The sequence below is a fragment of the Salmo salar genome, chromosome 18 (assembly GCF_965601325.2).
Source record: "Salmo salar chromosome 18, fSalSal1, whole genome shotgun sequence".
Taxonomy (NCBI): Eukaryota; Metazoa; Chordata; class Actinopteri; order Salmoniformes; family Salmonidae; genus Salmo; species Salmo salar.
The window spans coordinates 58,280,040-58,300,506 of NC_138308.1; positions in this window are offsets into that span (position 1 = coordinate 58,280,040).

Below are 20,467 nucleotides of genomic sequence, written 5' to 3' on the forward strand. Positions count from 1 at the left end.
CAGTACCCCCCAAACCTGGTCCTCCAGCACCCCCAACCCTGGTCCTCCAGTACCCCCAACCCTGGTCCTCCAGTACCCCCAACCCTGGTCCTCCAGTACCCCCCCCAACCCTGGTCCTCCAGTACCCCCCCCCCCCCCAACCCTGGTCCTCCAGTACCCCCCCCCCCCCCCCCCCCCAACCCTGGTCCTCCGGTTCCTCCAACCCTGGTCCTCCAGTACCTCCAACCCTGGTCCTCCAGCACCTCCAACTCTGGTCCTCCAGTACCTCCAACCCTGGTCCTCCAGCACCCCCAATGCTGGTCCTCCAGCACCCCCAACCCTGGTCCTCCAGTACCCCCAACTCTGGTCCTCCAGTACCCCAAACCCTGGTCCTCCAGTACCTCCAACCCTGGTCCTCCAGTACCTCCAACCCTGGTCCTCCAGCACCCCCAACAGTGTTACCCAACTCTGGTCCTCCAGTACATCCAACCCTGGTCCTCCAATACCCCCAACCCTGGTCCTTCAATACCCCCAACCCTGGTCCTCCAGTACCTCCAACCCTGGTCCTCCAGTACCCCCAACAGGGTTCCCCAACAGAACACAGTTTTAATGTAACTCTGGACAAGCACACCTGATGATGTCTTTGTCTCATCCCATGTACATATCTTTTTAGATATTTTTCTCCGCATTCTTTTTAATATTTTTCCTAAACCTCAACTTCTAAATACTCTCTTGCAACCCGCCTCAACCAATGTGGTGTAGATCTGTTTTTTCTTCTAAAGTATTTCTACTTACATCGGAACTGGAATCCCTCAACTGAAGCTAGCTAGCTAACTAGCTACTAGCTACCAGCTATCAGTCAGCTAACCACTGCTAGCGGTCATCAGCTAACCTTTTAGCTCGGAAAGCTCTTGCCAGTTCGTACAACGCGTTTCAAACCAGAGCATACCGGACCCATTTTTCTCTCCATATCCCTGGGATTCCTACCACAAACTCTGAACCTTTTCATCTGGACCATCGCAGCTAGCTAACTGCAACCCGGGTTGAACTACTCCTGGCTAACGTTTCCATCCAGGAGCAAGCACCAATTAGCCTGGAGCTAGCCCATGCTATGCCCATCTCCCGGTGAGGGCTCCTGGGCTACTCCTGAAGCCCACTCCTCGGCTACAATATCTGGAACCCCTTCTACTGCCGGTACGGGGCACGGAACCCCACCGATCCTTCACAACTGGAATACCGACATAATCTGCCCGAGGATCCCAACAGGCCCCTCAGGCGTGATGTCCCCTGAAGGCCCATTCTGCTAACCGCGGCCTGCTAGCTATCTAGAGCATATTGGACTGTTAGCTGATCCATCGGCCAGTTTCTTGGACCACTATACCCATTTTGCCAATTGGACTTGGACCCCTCTGCTACTTGGAACCCTACTAATTAAAAGCCTTGGTTTCATGCATGTTAACATTAGAAGCCTCCTCCCTAAGTTTGCTTTATTCACTGCTTTAGCACATTCTGCCAACCCGGATGTCTTAGCCGTGTCTGAATCCTGGCTTAGGAAAACCACCAAAAACCCTGACATTTCCATCCCTAACTATAACATTTTCCACCATGATAGAACTGCCAAAGAGGGCAGCATTGCAATCTACTGCAGAGATAGCCTGCAGAGTTCTGTACCAAAACAATTCGAGCTTCTACTTCTAGAATTTCACCTTTCCAGAAACAAGTCTCTCACCGTTGCGCTTGCTAAAGACCTCCCTCTGCCCCCAGCTGTGCCCTGGACACCATATGTGAATTGATTGCCCCCCATCTATCTTCTGAGCTCGTGCTGCTAGGTGACCTAAACTGGAACATGCGTAACACCCCGGCCATCCTACAATCTAAGCTTGATGCCCTCAATCTCACACAAATTATCAATGAACCTACCAGGTCCAACCCCAAATCCGTAAACACGGGCACCCTCATAGATATCATCCTAACTAACTCACCCTCCAAATACACCTCTGCTGTTTTCAACCAAGATCTCAGCGATCACTGCCTCATTGCCTGCATCCGTAATGGGTCTGCGGTCAAACGACCACCCCTCATCACTGTCAAACGCTCCCTAAAACACTTCAGCGAACAGGCCTTTCTCATCGACCTGGCCGGGGTATCCTACTCTGGAAGGTTCTGACTTAGAATATGTGGACAACTACAAATACCTAGGTGTCTGGTTAGACTGTAAACTCTCCTTCCAGACTCACATTAAACATCTCCAATCCAAAATTAAATCTAGAATCGGCTTCTTATTTCGCCTCAAAGCCTCCTTTACTCATGCTGCCAAACACCCTCGTAAAACTGACCATCCTACCGATCCTCGACTTCGGCGATGTCATTTACAAAATAGTCTCCAACACTCTACTCAACAAATTGGATGCAGTCTATCACAGTGCCATCCATTTTGTCACCAAAGCCCCATATACTACCCACCACTGCAACCTGTATGCTCTCGTTGGCTGGCCCTCGCTTCATACTCGTCGCCAAACCCACTGGCTCCAGGTCATCTACAAGTCTCTGCTAGGTAAAGCCCCGCCTTATCTCAGCTCACTGGTCACCATAGTAGCACCCACCCATAGCACGCGCTCCAGCAGGTATATCTCACTGGTCCCCCCCAAAGCCAATTCTTCCTTTGGCCGCCTCTCCTTCCAGTTCTCTGCTGCTAATGACTGGAACGAACTGCAAAAATCTCTGAAGCTGGAGACTCATATCTCCCTCACTAGCTTTAAGCACCAGCTGTCAGAGCAGCTCACAGATCACTGCACCTGTACATAGCTCATCTGTAAATAGCCCATCCAATCTACCTCATCTCCATACTGTATTTATTTATTTATCTTGCTCCTTTGCACCCCAGTATATCTACTTGCACATTCATCTTCTGCACACCCTACCATTCAAGTGTTTAATTGCTATATTATAATTACTTCGCCACCGTGGCCTATTTATTGCCTTACCTCCCTAATCCTACCTCATTTGCACACACTGTATATAGATTTTTCTACTGTGTTATTGATTTTATGTCTGTTTATTCCATGTGTAACTCTGTGTTGTTGTATGTGTCGAACTGCTTTGCTTTATCTTGGCCAGGTCGCAGTTGTAAATGAGAACTTGTTCTCAACTTGCCTACCTGGTTAAATAAAGGACTTGTTCTCAACTGGCCTATCTGGTTAAATAAAGGTAAAATAAATACAATTAAAAATACACCTTGTCAACTAATCATCAAGCCTTTAATGAGCTGAATGAGGTGTGTTTATCAAGGGCTACAACTAAAACATGTAACCTCAAATAACAACCGCGACCTTTTGTTTATATACAACTTCGCCATTTCAGCATGCTTTTGTGGCCCAGTGGATGCCATGCAGGGCTACGGGCCAGAAGGTTGAGTGTTCGACGACCACCACAGACGAGTTCCCTCTCCATCTGTGTCATTACACTATACATCAGAGCCGGCTGCAGACGATCAGCGAGGGAGAAATTAAATTCCACATTTTGATGACACATTTTTCCCACCAACAGGTGTCTGTGCCAATGCACCACACAACCAATCAACAAAGCATACTGACTTCAAATATCATGGTTTGTGTTTTTTTAACACCACAATAAATAGACTACGTTAATGTGGATAAACAGGAAATCCATCCCTCTCTACCTCGTAGACTTACCCAGTATCTAAGGGTTGGCTTGACAATGTGGACAAACAGAAAATCCATCCCTCCCTCGTAGATTTACCTAGTATCTAAGGGTTGGCTTGACAATCTCTGAATGTCGATAAACTTTTTGGTGTTTTGTAACAGCTTTCTCTTTCTATTCATCAATTGGCTACTGCACAGTTTGGATTGATTGATTTTATTTGTCAGTAATAAATACATATATATACTTGTCGTGTCTTTGGCTATGCCGGATTAAGTGATATGACATGCTAACTTATAAAATGATTTCTCTGTAATTAATATTACCTGATTAAGCTAATCATGTAAATGTAATTAACTAGAAAGTCGGGGCACCACGGAAGAACGTTTATAGAGCTGTTATCTTCCGAATAAACTCTTAAAATACTTAGTAATATTTTACCTCGATAGCAGTCAATATTAATCCTTGTCTTATTTTCAGTCTCATAATGAAAGTTGTAAGTTCTTGGCTATCTTCACGAACCCTGGCTAACAAGTTGAATCAGCAATACAAAATTGGGTTTAATTATTTATTTACTAAATACCTAACTAATCACACAGAATTACAAATACACCGAATACAATGTCGTCATACAGAAAACGCCCCGGTAGACGGAACAGATATGACGGCTGGTTACACAAAGGAAAGGGGGTTGGGCTTGAATGAAAGAGCGGGAAGATTTAGGAACAGAGAAACAGCAGCTATGCTATCGTAAATACATTATCTTATGCATTCTAAATTACCGCCCATTTGGAAAAGGAAAATGCAATAAATATTTACTTCGGTAGATTGGTCGTAGATGCTGGCCGGGTTGGCCAACAGATCTTCCTGTTACTCGGAAGAATGTCTCTGGTGGTATCTTCGTCCGTCTGTTAGACTGGATCCGTCGTCCGTCCTTTCCTAGCCCACGTTACAGCGGCCGCTGCTAACTCAACGGCTAGGAAGTAGCACTTCTGTAGTGAATAAGCTCAAAGTTCATACCAGTTCATACCATAGCTCACGCCGAGGTTGGCTTAGTTGACATGTGTGTCCTTCTAACATAGAGGCTGCAGGCCTCCCGTACTGGAACTCCCTGAATGTCTTTTCGTCAAAGGGTTGGACCACTGATCGAGCAGGGCACTTTCCTTATGAAAACCCAATTCTCTCATTTGGAACCTAAAATTACATTTAATCTCCTAACAAACAATTTCAATATCAAACATTTCAATTGCATAACAATTCCATGTGACTCTGATAACCCCATTTGTTTGATGTTCCCAGACTCTCTATATTTAACAGGACAGCAGTCCTTCAGTAGGGTCAGTAAGAGAGGGGAAGGGGGAAAGGTATTTATGGGGGGGGGGTCATAAACCTTACCCACAGGCCAACGTCATGACATACTGTATATACCCTATTTTTTCACGTAGATATATTTACAATTACATAGATACATTTACAATTACATAGATACATAGTGTGGCAAAGAAGGGGGTCGAGTGATAAATGCCAGATATGTGAGGGCAGAACTAATAAACGGGCTCTGCCCGATCACTAAAATGGCCACCCCGATCAGAACTACAGATCACAAAATGCAATTCCCAGAAGCAAGGGGAACCCTCAGAAGGTGGAGCCGACCCACAGATAAAAGGTCAAGAAAAACCAGGAAGAGAGAGAGGGCGGGAAGGATCTATGAACCATAGAGAAAGAGACAATCTACATTGGCTGGATTTACCGTGTACGAGCTGGACTGTTTTGGACTTACCTGTTGGCGTTTAGACTTGGACCTACCGAGAACCAGATTTGTGTACCGAACCCTGCTATCCTTGACCTTACCTGCGGCCTGAGTGGACCAGGACAGCGAAACAAACACACAGGTACTGTCATGTTCGAAAGAACTTTCATTCTGGGCTGACTTTGGTGACAGTTTCCCACTTAATTTGTGACAAACGCTCCTAACTTTGAAGAGGTTTGCCACTATAGGTACACAGATACAGATACAATTACATAGATACAGATACAATTACATAGATACAGATACAATTACATAGATACAGATACAATTACATAGATACAGAAACAATTACATAGATACAGATACAATTACATAGATACAGATACAATTACATAGATACAGATACAATTACATAGATACAGATACAATTACATAGATACATATACAATGACATAGATACATAGATACAATGACATAGATACATAGATACAATGACATAGATACATAGATACAATTACATAGATGCATATACAATTACATAGATGCATTTACAATTACATAGATACATTTACAATTACATAGATACATTTACAAATACATAGATACATAGGTACATAGATACAGATACAATTACATAGATACAGATACAATTACATAGATACATAAAAACATTTACAATTACATAGATACATAAATACCTATACAATTACATAGACACATATACAATTACATATATACAGATACAATTACATAGATACATAAATACCAATACAATTACATAGAAACATATACAATTACATATATACATATACAATTACATAGATACATATACAATTACATAGCTACATAAAAACATTTACAATTAAATAGATACATAAATACCTATACAATTACATAGACACATATACAATTACATATATACAGATACAATTACATAGATACATAAATACCAATACAATTACGTAGAAACATTTACAGTGTTCAGAGCGTTGTGACAGTAACCAGCAGGTAGCCTAGTGGTTAGAGTGGAGGGGAGGCAGGTAGTCTAGTGGTTAGAGTGGAGGGGCGGCAGGTAGCCTAGTGGTTAGAGTGGAGGGGCGGCAGGTAGCCTAGTGGTTAGAGTGGAGGGGCGGCAGGTAGCCTAGTGGTTAGAGTGGAGGGGCGGCAGGTAGCCTAGTGGTTAGAGTGGAGGGGCGGCAGGTAGCCTAGTGGTTAGAGTGGAGGGGCGGCAGGGAGCCTAGTGGTTAGAGGGGAGAGGCAGGTAGCCTAGTGGTTAGAGTGGAGGGGCGGCAGGGAGCCTAGTGGTTAGAGGGGAGAGGCAGGTAGTCTAGTGGTTAGAGTGGAGGGGCGGCAGGGAGCCTAGTGGTTAGAGTGGAGGGGTGGCAGGTAGCCTAGTGGTTAGAGTGTTGGGCCACTAACCAGCAGGTAGCCTAGTGGTTAGAGTGTTGGGCCAGTAACCAGCAGGTAGCCTAGTGGTTGGAGCGTTGGGCCAGTAACCAGCAGGTAGTCTAGTGGTAAGAGCATTGGACTAGTAACCTGAAAGGTTGCTGGATCGAATCCCCGAGCTGACAAGGTAAAAATCTGTCGTTCTGCCCCTGAACAAGGCAGTTAACCCACTGTTCCCCGGTAAGGCTGTCATTTTAAATAAGAATTTGTTCTTAACTGACTTGCCTAGTTAAATAAAGGTAACAAAAACAAAAGTTAAACTGTGAGAGTCAGCTGTAGCACTGGGGCGTACTGCCTTCTCATCATAGACCTGCAGTAGAAACAGCTTAATGATAGACAAACCTTCACAGATGTTTCTAAACTTTATTAGGGTAATATCAAAAGTTAGTCAAGCCGTTGTTTTTAAGGACGGTACGAGGAGAAGAGCGAATTCTAACCAGGGGAAAAACACAGTACCTCCCCTGTGTTGCAAAAAAAACACACAACACTCCTCTATCTGGGACCAACCCTCCCCCTCAATACATTTTGATCTGTCCCTAATGGGGATATAGACCTGTCTGTCAGCACCATTATCCTACTACCTCTCTGGTCTGGACTAACTAATGGGGATATAGACCTGTCTATCAGCACCATTATCCTACTACCTCTCTGGTCTGGACTAACTAATGGGGATATAGACCTGTCTATCAGCACCATTATCCTACTACCTCTCTGGACTGGACTAACTAATGGGGATATAGACCTGTCTATCAGCACCATTATCCTACTACCTCTCTGGTCTGGACTAACTAATGGGGATATAGACCTGTCTGTCAGCACCATTATCCTACTAGCTCTCTGGACTGGACTAACTAATGGGAATATAGACCTGTCTGTTAGCACCATTATCCTACTACCTCTCTGGTCTGGTCTAACTAATGGGGATATATACCTGTCTGTCAGCAGCATTATCCTACTACCTCTCTGGTCTGGACTAACAAATGGGGATATTGACATGTCTGTCAGCACCATTATCCTACTAGCTCTCTGGACTAACTAATGGGGATATAGACCTGTCTATCAGCACCATTATCCTACTACCTCTCTGGACTGGACTAACTAATGAGGATATAGACCTGTCTGTCAGTACCATTATCCTACTACCTCTCTGGTCTGGACTAACTAATGGGGATATAGACCTGTCTATCAGCACCATTATCCTGCTACCTCTCTGGTCTGGACTAACTAATGGGGATATAGACCTGTCTGTCAGCACCATTGTCCTGCTACCTCTCTGGTCTGGACTAACTAATGGGGATATAGACCTGTCTGTCAGCACCATTATCCTACTAGCCCTCTGGACTAACTAATGGGGATATAGACCTGTCTATCAGCACCGTTATCCTACTACCTCTCTGGTCTGGTCTGGATTAACGAATGGGGATATAGACCTGTCTATCAGCACCATTATCCTACTAGCTCTCTGGACTAACTAATGGGGATATAGACCTGTCTATCAGCACCATTATCCTACTACCTCTCTTGTCTGGTCTGGACTAACTAATGGGGATATAGACCTGTTTATCAGCACCATTATCCTACTAGCTCTCTGGACTAACTAATGGGGATATAGACCTGTCTGTCAGCACCGTTATCCTACTACCTCTCTGGTCTGGTCTGGACTAACTAATCGGGATATAGACCTGCCTATCAGCACCATTATCCTACTACCTCTCTGGTCTGGACTAACTAATGAGGATATTGACCTGTCTATCAGCACCATTATCCTACTACCTCTCTGGTCTGGACTGGACTAACTAATGGGGATATAGACCTGTCTGTTAGCACCCTTATTCTACTACCTCTCTGGTCTGGACTGGACTAACTATTGGGGATATAGACCTGTCTGTCAGCACCATTATCCTACTACCTCTCTGGTCTGGTCTGGACTAACTAATGGGGATATAGACCTGTCTATCAGCACTATTATCCTACCTCTCTGGTCTGGACTAACTAATGGGGAAATAGACCAGTCTGTTAGCACCATTATCCTACTACCTCTCTGGTCTGGTGTGGACTAACTAATGGGGATATAGACCTGTCTGTCAGCAGCATTATCCTACTACCTCTCTGGTCTGGACTAACTAATGAGAATATAGACCTGTCTGTTAGCACCATTATCCTACTACCTCTCTGGTCTGGACTGGACTAACTAATGGGGATATAGACCTGTCTGTCAGCACCATTATCCTACTACCTCTCTGGTCTGGACTAACTAATGGGGATATAGACCTGTCTGTCAGCACCATTATCCTACTACCTCTCTGGTCTGGACTGGACTAACTAATGGGGATATAGACCTGTCTGTCAGCACCATTATCCTACTACCTCTCTGGTCTGGACTGGACTAACTAATGGGGATATAGACCTGTCTGTTAGCACCCTTATTCTACTACCTCTCTGGTCTGGACTGGACTAACTATTGGGGATATAGACCTGTCTGTCAGCACCATTATCCTACTACCTCTCTGGTCTGGACTAACTAATGGGGATATAGACCTGTCTGTCAGCACCATTATCCTACTACCTTTCTGGTCTGGACTGGACTAACTAATGGGGATATTGACCTGTCTATCAGCACCATTATCCTACTACCTCTCTGGTCTGGACTGGACTAACTAATGGGGATATAGACCTGTCTGTTAGCACCCTTATTCTACTACCTCTCTGGTCTGGACTGGACTAACTATTGTGGATATAGACCTGTCTGTCAGCCCCATTATCCTACTACCTCTCTGGTCTGGTCTGGACTAACTAATGGGGATATAGACCAGTCTGTTAGCACCATTATCCTACTACCTCTCTGGTCTGTTGTGGACTAACTAATAGGGATATAGACCTGTCTGTCAGCACCATTATCCTAATACCTCTCTGGTCTGGTCTGGACTAACTAATGGGATTATTGACCTGTCTGTTAGCACCATTATCCTACTATCTCTCTGGTCTGGTCTAACTAATGGGGATATATACCTGTCTGTCAGCAGCATTATCCTACTACCTCTCTGGTCTGGACTAACTAATGAGAATATAGACCTGTCTGTTAGCACCAATATCCTACTACCTCTCTGGTCTGGACTGGACTAACTAATGGGGATATAGACCTGTCTGTCAGCACCATTATCCTACTACCTCTCTGGTCTGGACTAACTAATGGGGATATAGACCTGTCTGTCAGCACCATTGTCCTACTACCTCTCTGGTCTGGACTGTACTAACTAATGGGGATATAGACCTGTCTGTCAGCACCATTATCCTACTACCTCTGGTCTGGTCTGGACTAACTAATGGGGATATAGACCTGTCTGTCAGCACCATTATCCTACTACCTCTCTGGTCTGGACTAACTAATGGGGATATAGACCTGTCTGTCAGAACCATTATCCTACTACCTCTCTGGTCTGGACTGGACTAACTAATGGGGATATAGACCTGTCTATCAGCACCATTATCCTTCTACCTCTCTGGTCTGGACTAACTAATGGGGATATAGACCTGTCTGTCAGCACCATTATCCTACTACCTCTCTGGTCTGGACTGGACTAACTAATGGGTATATAGACCTGTCTATCAGCACCATTATCCTACTACCTCTCTGGTCTGGACTGGACTAACTAATGGGGATATAGACCTGTCTATCAGCACCATTATTCTACTACCTCTCTGGTCTGGACTAACTAATGGGGATATAGACCTGTCTATCAGCACCATTATCCTACTACCTCTCTGGTCTGGACTAACTAATGGGGATATAGACCTGTCTATCAGCACCATTATCCTTCTACCTCTCTGGTCTGGACTAACTAATGGTGATATAGACCTGTCTGTCAGCACCATTATCCTACTACCTCTGGTCTGGTCTGGACTAACTAATGGGGATATAGACCTGTCTGTCAGCCCCATTATCCTACTACCTCTCTGGTCTGGTCTGGACTAACTAATGGGGATATAGACCAGTCTGTTAGCACCATTATCCTACTACCTCTCTGGTCTGTTGTGGACTAACTAATAGGGATATAGACCTGTCTGTCAGCACCATTATCCTAATACCTCTCTGGTCTGGTCTGGACTAACTAATGGGATTATTGACCTGTCTGTTAGCACCATTATCCTACTATCTCTCTGGTCTGGTCTAACTAATGGGGATATATACCTGTCTGTCAGCAGCATTATCCTACTACCTCTCTGGTCTGGACTAACTAATGAGAATATAGACCTGTCTGTTAGCACCAATATCCTACTACCTCTCTGGTCTGGACTGGACTAACTAATGGGGATATAGACCTGTCTGTCAGCACCATTATCCTACTACCTCTCTGGTCTGGACTAACTAATGGGGATATAGACCTGTCTGTCAGAACCATTGTCCTACTACCTCTCTGGTCTGGACTGTACTAACAAATGGGGATATAGACCTGTCTGTCAGCACCATTATCCTACTACCTCTGGTCTGGTCTGGACTAACTAATGGGGATATAGACCTGTCTGTCAGCACCATTATCCTACTACCTCTCTGGTCTGGACTAACTAATGGGGATATAGACCTGTCTGTCAGAACCATTATCCTACTACCTCTCTGGTCTGGACTGGACTAACTAATGGGGATATAGACCTGTCTATCAGCACCATTATCCTTCTACCTCTCTGGTCTGGACTAACTAATGGGGATATAGACCTGTCTGTCAGCACCATTATCCTACTACCTCTCTGGTCTGGACTGGACTAACTAATGGGTATATAGACCTGTCTATCAGCACCATTATCCTACTACCTCTCTGGTCTGGACTGGACTAACTAATGGGGATATAGACCTGTCTATCAGCACCATTATTCTACTACCTCTCTGGTCTGGACTAACTAATGGGGATATAGACCTGTCTATCAGCACCATTATCCTACTACCTCTCTGGTCTGGACTAACTAATGGGGATATAGACCTGTCTATCAGCACCATTATCCTTCTACCTCTCTGGTCTGGACTAACTAATGGTGATATAGACCTGTCTGTCAGCACCATTATCCTACTACCTCTGGTCTGGTCTGGACTAACTAATGGGGATATAGACCTGTCTGTCAGCACCATTATCCTACTACCTCTCTGGTCTGGACTAACTAATGGGGATATAGACCTGTCTGTCAGCACCATTATCCTACTACCTCTCTGGTCTGGACTGGACTAACTAATGGGTATATAGACCTGTCTATCAGCACCATTATCCTACTACCTCTCTGGTCTGGACTAACTAATGGGGATATAGACCTGTCTATCAGCACCATTATCCTGCTACCTCTCTGGTCTGGACTGGACTAACTAATGGGGATATAGACCTGTCTGTTAGCACCATTATCCTACTACCTCTCTGGTCTGGACTGGACTAACTAATGGGGATATAGATCTGTCTATCAGCACCATTATCCTGCTACCTCTCTGGTCTGGACTAACTAATGGGGATATAGACCTGTCTGTTAGCACCATTATCCTACTACCTCTCTGGTCTGGACTAGACTAACTAATGGGGATATAGATCTGTCTATCAGCACCATTATCCTGCTACCTCTCTGGTCTGGACTAACTAATGGGGATATAGACCTGTCTATCAGCACCATTATCCTACTACCTCTCTGGTCTGGTCTGGACTAACTAATGGGGATATAGACCTGTCTATCAGCACCATTATCCTACTACCTCTCTGGTCTTAACTAACTAATGGGGATATATACCTGTCTGTCAACACCATTATCCTACTACCTCTCTGGTCTGGTCTGGACTAACTAATGGGGATATAGACCTGTCTATCAGCACCATTATCCTGCTACCTCTCTGGTCTGGACTGGACTAACTAATGGGGATATAGACCTGTCTGTTAGCACCATTATCCTACTACCTCTCTGGTCTGGACTGGACTAACTAATGGGGATATAGATCTGTCTATCAGCACCATTATCCTGCTACCTCTCTGGTCTGGACTAACTAATGGGGATATAGACCTGTCTGTTAGCACCATTATCCTACTACCTCTCTGGTCTGGTCTAACTAATGGGGATATATACCTGTCTGTCAACACCATTATCCTACTACCTCTCTGGTCTGGACTGGACTAACTAATGGGGATATAGACCTGTCTATCAGCACAATTATCCTGCTACCTCTCTGGTCTGGACTAACTAATGGGGATATAGACCTGTCTGTCAGCACCATTATCCTGCTACCTCTCTGGTCTGGACTAACTAATGGGGATAAAGACCTGTCTATCAGCACCATTATCCTACTACCTCTCTGGTCTGGACGAACTAATGGGGATATAGACCTGTCTGTCAGCACCATTATCCTACTACCTCTCTGGTCTGGACTGGACTAACTAATGGGGATATAGACCTGTCTGTCAGCACCATTATCCTACTACCTCTCTGGTCTGGACTAACTAATGGGGATATATACCTGTCTGTCAGCACCATTATCCTACTACCTCTCTGGTCTGGTCTGGACTAACTAATGAGGATATAGACCTGTCTATCAGCACCATTATCCTGCTACCTCTCTGGTCTGGACTGGACTAACTAATGGGGATATAGACCGGTCTGTTAGCACCATTATCCTACTACCTCTCTGGTCTGGACTGGACTAACTAATGGGGATATAGACCTGTCTATCAGCACCATTATCCTACTAGCTCTCTGGACTAACTAATGGGGATATAGACCTGTCTATCAGCACCATTATCCTACTACCTCTCTTGTCTGGTCTGGACTAACTAATGGGGATATAGACCTGTTTATCAGCACCATTATCCTACTAGCTCTCTGGACTAACTAATGGGGATATAGACCTGTCTGTCAGCACCGTTATCCTACTACCTCTCTGGTCTGGTCTGGACTAACTAATCGGGATATAGACCTGCCTATCAGCACCATTATCCTACTACCTCTCTGGTCTGGACTAACTAATGAGGATTTTGACCTGTCTATCAGCACCATTATCCTACTACCTCTCTGGTCTGGACTGGACTAACTAATGGGGATATAGACCTGTCTGTTAGCACCCTTATTCTACTACCTCTCTGGTCTGGACTGGACTAACTATTGGGGATATAGACCTGTCTGTCAGCACCATTATCCTACTACCTCTCTGGTCTGGACTAACTAATGAGGATATAGACCTGTCTATCAGCACTATTATCCTACCTCTCTGGTCTGGACTAACTAATGGGGATATAGACCAGTCTGTTAGCACCATTATCCTACTACCTCTCTGGTCTGGTGTGGACTAACTAATGGGGATATAGACCTGTCTGTCAGCACCATTATCCTAATACCTCTCTGGTCTGGACTAACTAATGGGATTATTGACCTGTCTGTTAGCACCATTATCCTACTACCTCTCTGGTCTGGTCTAACTAATGGGGATATATACCTGTCTGTCAGCAGCATTATCCTACTACCTCTCTGGTCTGGACTAACTAATGAGAATATAGACCTGTCTGTTAGCACCATTATCCTACTACCTCTCTGGTCTGGACTGGACTAACTAATGGGGATATAGACCTGTCTGTCAGCACCATTATCCTACTACCTCTCTGGTCTGGACTAACTAATGGGGATATAGACCTGTCTGTCAGCACCATTATCCTACTACCTCTCTGGTCTGGACTGGACTAACTAATGGGGATATAGACCTGTCTGTTAGCACCCTTATTCTACTACCTCTCTGGTCTGGACTGGACTAACTATTGGGGATATAGACCTGTCTGTCAGCACCATTATCCTACTACCTCTCTGGTCTGGACTAACTAATGGGGATATAGACCTGTCTGTCAGCACCATTATCCTACTACCTCTCTGGACTGGACTAACTAATGGGGATATTGACCTGTCTATCAGCACCATTATCCTACTACCTCTCTGGTCTGGACTGGACTAACTAATGGGGATATAGACCTGTCTGTTAGCACCCTTATTCTACTACCTCTCTGGTCTGGACTGGACTAACTATTGTGGATATAGACCTGTCTGTCAGCCCCATTATCCTACTACCTCTCTGGTCTGGTCTGGACTAACTAATGGGGATATAGACCAGTCTGTTAGCACCATTATCCTACTACCTCTCTGGTCTGTTGTGGACTAACTAATAGGGATATAGACCTGTCTGTCAGCACCATTATCCTAATACCTCTCTGGTCTGGTCTGGACTAACTAATGGGATTATTGACCTGTCTGTTAGCACCATTATCCTACTACCTCTCTGGTCTGGTCTAACTAATGGGGATATATACCTGTCTGTCAGCAGCATTATCCTACTACCTCTCTGGTCTGGACTAACTAATGAGAATATAGACCTGTCTGTTAGCACCAATATCCTACTACCTCTCTGGTCTGGACTGGACTAACTAATGGGGATATAGACCTGTCTGTCAGCACCATTATCCTACTACCTCTCTGGTCTGGACTAACTAATGGGGATATAGACCTGTCTGTCAGCACCATTGTCCTACTACCTCTCTGGTCTGGACTGTACTAACTAATGGGGATATAGACCTGTCTGTCAGCACCATTATCCTACTACCTCTGGTCTGGTCTGGACTAACTAATGGGGATATAGACCTGTCTGTCAGCACCATTATCCTACTACCTCTCTGGTCTGGACTAACTAATGGGGATATAGACCTGTCTGTCAGAACCATTATCCTACTACCTCTCTGGTCTGGACTAGACTAACTAATGGGGATATAGACCTGTCTATCAGCACCATTATCCTACTACCTCTCTGGTCTGGACTAACTAATGGGGATATAGACCTGTCTATCAGCACCATTATACTACTACCTCTCTGGTCTGGACTAACTAATGGGGATATAGACCTGTCTATCAGCACCATTATCCTTCTACCTCTCTGGTCTGGACTAACTAATGGGGATATAGACCTGTCTGTCAGCACCATTATCCTACTACCTCTCTGGTCTGGACTGGACTAACTAATGGGTATATAGACCTGTCTATCAGCACCATTATCCTACTACCTCTCTGGTCTGGACTGGACTAACTAATGGGGATATAGACCTGTCTATCAGCACCATTATTCTACTACCTCTCTGGTCTGGACTAACTAATGGGGATATAGACCTGTCTATCAGCACCATTATCCTACTACCTCTCTGGTCTGGACTAACTAATGGGGATATAGACCTGTCTATCAGCACCATTATCCTTCTACCTCTCTGGTCTGGACTAACTAATGGGGATATAGACCTGTCTGTCAGCACCATTATCCTACTACCTCTGGTCTGGTCTGGACTAACTAATGGGGATAGACCTGTCTGTCAGCACCATTATCCTACTACCTCTCTGGTCTGGACTAACTAATGGGGATATAGACCTGTCTGTCAGCACCATTATCCTACTACCTCTCTGGTCTGGACTGGACTAACTAATGGGTATATAGACCTGTCTATCAGCACCATTATCCTACTACCTCTCTGGTCTGGACTAACTAATGGGGATATAGACCTGTCTATCAGCACCATTATCCTGCTACCTCTTTGGTCTGGACTGGACTAACTAATGGGGATATAGACCTGTCTGTTAGCACCATTATCCTACTACCTCTCTGGTCTGGACTGGACTAACTAATGGGGATATAGATCTGTCTATCAGCACCATTATCCTGCTACCTCTCTGGTCTGGACTAACTAATGGGGATATAGACCTGTCTGTTAGCACCATTATCCTACTACCTCTCTGGTCTGGACTAGACTAACTAATGGGGATATAGATCTGTCTATCAGCACCATTATCCTGCTACCTCTCTGGTCTGGACTAACTAATGGGGATATAGACCTGTCTATCAGCACCATTATCCTACTACCTCTCTGGTCTGGTCTGGACTAACTAATGGGGATATAGACCTGTCTATCAGCACCATTATCCTACTACCTCTCTGGTCTGGACTAACTAATGGGGATATATACCTGTCTGTCAACACCATTATCCTGCTACCTCTCTGGTCTGGACTGGACTAACTAATGGGGATATAGACCTGTCTGTTAGGACCATTATCCTACTACCTCTCTGGTCTGGACTGGACTAACTAATGGGGATATAGATCTGTCTATCAGCACCATTATCCTGCTACCTCTCTGGTCTGGACTAACTAATGGGGATATAGACCTGTCTGTTAGCACCATTATCCTACTACCTCTCTGGTCTGGTCTAACTAATGGGGATATATACCTGTCTGTCAACACCATTATCCTACTACCTCTCTGGTCTGGACTGGACTAACTAATGGGGATATAGACCTGTCTATCAGCACAATTATCCTGCTACCTCTCTGGTCTGGACTAACTAATGGGGATATAGACCTGTCTGTCAGCACCATTATCCTGCTACCTCTCTGGTCTGGACTAACTAATGGGGATAAAGACCTGTCTATCAGCACCATTATCCTACTACCTCTCTGGTCTGGATGAACTAATGGGGATATAGACCTGTCTGTCAGCACCATTATCCTGCTACCTCTCTGGTCTGGACTAACTAATGGGGATATAGACCTTTCTATCAGCACCATTATCCTACTACCTCTCTGGTCTGGTCTGGACTAACTAATGGGGATTTAGACCAGTCTATCAGCACCATTATCCTACTACCTCTCTGGTCTGGACTGGACTAACTAATGGGGATATAGACCTGTCTGTCAGCACCATTATCCTACTACCTCTCTGGTCTGGACTAACTAATGGGGATATATACCTGTCTGTCAGCACCATTATCCTACTACCTCTCTGGTCTGGTCTGGACTAACTAATGGGGATATAGACCTGTCTATCAGCACCATTATCCTGCTACCTCTTTGGTCTGGACTGGACTAACTAATGGGGATATAGACCGGTCTGTTAGCACCATTATCCTACTACCTCTCTGGTCTGGACTGGACTAACTAATGGGGATATAGATCTGTCTATCAGCACCATTATCCTGCTACCTCTCTGGTCTGGACTAACTAATGGGGATAAAGACCTGTCTATCAGCACCATTATCCTACTACCTCTCTGGTCTGGACTAACTAATGGGGATATAGACCTGTCTATCAGCACCATTATCCTACTACCTCTCTGGTCTGGTCTGGACTAACTAATGGGGATATAGACCTGTCTATCAGCACCATTATCCTACTACCTCTCTGGTCTGGACTGGACTAACTAATGGGGATATAGACCTGTCTGTCAGCACCATTATCCTACTACCTCTCTGGTCTGGACTAACTAATGGGGATATATACCTGTCTGTCAGCACCATTATCCTACTACCTCTCTGGTCTGGTCTGGACTAACTAATGAGGATATAGACCTGTCTATCAGCACCATTATCCTGCTACCTCTCTGGTCTGGACTGGACTAACTAATGGGGATATAGACCGGTCTGTTAGCACCATTATCCTACTACCTCTCTGGTCTGGACTGGACTAACTAATGGGGATATAGACCTGTCTATCAGCACCATTATCCTACTAGCTCTCTGGACTAACTAATGGGGATATAGACCTGTCTATCAGCACCATTATCCTACTACCTCTCTTGTCTGGTCTGGACTAACTAATGGGGATATAGACCTGTTTATCAGCACCATTATCCTACTAGCTCTCTGGACTAACTAATGGGGATATAGACCTGTCTGTCAGCACCGTTATCCTACTACCTCTCTGGTCTGGTCTGGACTAACTAATCGGGATATAGACCTGCCTATCAGCACCATTATCCTACTACCTCTCTGGTCTGGACTAACTAATGAAGATATTGACCTGTCTATCAGCACCATTATCCTACTACCTCTCTGGTCTGGACTGGACTAACTAATGGGGATATAGACCTGTCTGTTAGCACCCTTATTCTACTACCTCTCTGGTCTGGACTGGACTAACTATTGGGGATATAGACCTGTCTGTCAGCACCATTATCCTACTACCTCTCTGGTCTGGTCTGGACTAACTAATGAGGATATAGACCTGTCTATCAGCACTATTATCCTACCTCTCTGGTCTGGACTAACTAATGGGGATATAGACCAGTCTGTTAGCACCATTATCCTACTACCTCTCTGGTCTGGTGTGGACTAACTAATGGGGATATAGACCTGTCTGTCAGCACCATTATCCTAATACCTCTCTGGTCTGGACTAACTAATGGGATTATTGACCTGTCTGTTAGCACCATTATCCTACTACCTCTCTGGTCTGCTCTAACTAATGGGGATATATACCTGTCTGTCAGCAGCATTATCCTACTACCTCTCTGGTCTGGACTAACTAATGAGAATATAGACCTGTCTGTTAGCACCATTATCCTACTACCTCTCTGGTCTGGACTGGACTAACTAATGGGGATATAGACCTGTCTGTCAGCACCATTATCCTACTACCTCTCTGGTCTGGACTAACTAATGGGGATATAGACCTGTCTGTCAGCACCATTATCCTACTACCTCTCTGGACTGGACTAACTAATGGGGATATAGACCTGTCTGTCAGCACCATTATCCTACTACCTCTCTGGTCTGGACTGGACTAACTAATGGGGATATAGACCTGTCTGTTAGCACCCTTATTCTACTACCTCTCTGGTCTGGACTGGACTAACTATTGGGGATATAGACCTGTCTGTCAGCACCATTATCCTACTACCTCTCTGGTCTGGACTAACTAATGGGGATATAGACCTGTCTGTCAGCACCATTATCCTACTACCTCTCTGGTCTGGACTGGACTAACTAATGGGGATATTGACCTGTCTATCAGCACCATTATCCTACTACCTCTCTGGTCTGGACTGGACTAACTAATGGGGATATAGACCTGTCTGTTAGCACCCTTATTCTACTACCTCTCTGGTCTGGACTGGACTAACTATTGTGGATATAGACCTGTCTGTCAGCACCATTATCCTACTACCTCTCTGCTCTGGTCTGGACTAACTAATGGGGATATAGACCAGTCTGTTAGCACCATTATCCTACTACCTCTCTGGTCTGTTGTGGACTAACTAATAGGGATATAGACCTGTCTGTCAGCACCATTATCCTAATACCTCTCTGGTCTGGTCTGGACTAACTAATGGGATTATTGACCTGTCTGTTAGCACCATTATCCTACTACCTCTCTGGTCTGGTCTAACTAATGGGGATATATACCTGTCTGTCAGCAGCATTATCCTACTACCTCTCTGGTCTGGACTAACTAATGAGAATATAGACCTGTCTGTTAGCACCAATATCCTACTACCTCTCTGGTCTGGACTGGACTAACTAATGGGGATATAGACCTGTCTGTCAGCACCATTATCCTACTACCTCTCTGGTCTGGACTAACTAATGGGGATATAGACCTGTCTGTCAGCACCATTATCCTACTACCTCTCTGGTCTGGACTAACTAATGGGGATATAGACCTGTCTGTCAGAACCATTATCCTACTACCTCTCTGGTCTGGACTGGACTAACTAATGGGGATATAGACCTGTCTATCAGCACCATTATCCTACTACCTCTTTGGTCTGGACTAACTAATGGGGATATAGACCTGTCTATCAGCACCATTATCCTACTACCTCT